The sequence below is a fragment of the Lipophrys pholis genome, assembly GCF_963383615.2.
Source record: "Lipophrys pholis genome assembly, chromosome: 2".
Classification (NCBI taxonomy): Eukaryota; Metazoa; Chordata; class Actinopteri; order Blenniiformes; family Blenniidae; genus Lipophrys; species Lipophrys pholis.
The window spans coordinates 554745-555404 of NC_137636.1; positions in this window are offsets into that span (position 1 = coordinate 554745).

Consider the following 660-nt stretch of genomic DNA (forward strand, 5'->3'; position numbering starts at 1 on the left):
CCCCCACCACCACCACCACCACCTTTGCACGTATCTCTAAGCTCTGCATGTGCTCCATGTGTGGCTGCATCTCCATGTGCAGCGGCGGTAAATACCGTCTGTGCGTACCTGTACCTGTGTGACGGCGGTGTGCCGGCATGTGAGCTTCTGCATTGGTGAGTTTCCTCCTGCAGCCGTCCAACATGTGCCGTCATTGAGGAACACACTGAGAGGATTTGCTAAACTTAGCTCTACTCCTGAGACGCAGACGCCCGCTGTGCTCTCCACGGCTTTGTGCAGGACACCTTTTAATCCTCGGCCAATTAAACACTGAGTTGCTCTGCAGCCCATCTCTGCAACTTGCAGAGTGAAATTGCCAGAATAAAAGAGAAGCAACCTAAGATGTTAGCCGCTTTCCTCCACCGTGTTTAAGTGGAGCAGCAGAGCGAACGCTCAGGTCTCAGGTGTAGTGCCTTTCAAATGCATTGGAGTTAACATTGGAATTATTATTGGACGTCCAGAACATGTGGGATGATTCATGCTCAATGCAACTACGTGCACATTTTTGAAAGTATTGTGTTGAAGAGAGACGCGGTTGACTTGAGCCTCAAAGGCAACAGGTCTGTATTTCCCCTTCTGATGTCACGATGCTATAAATGGGCAAAAGTCTGCTAATCAATT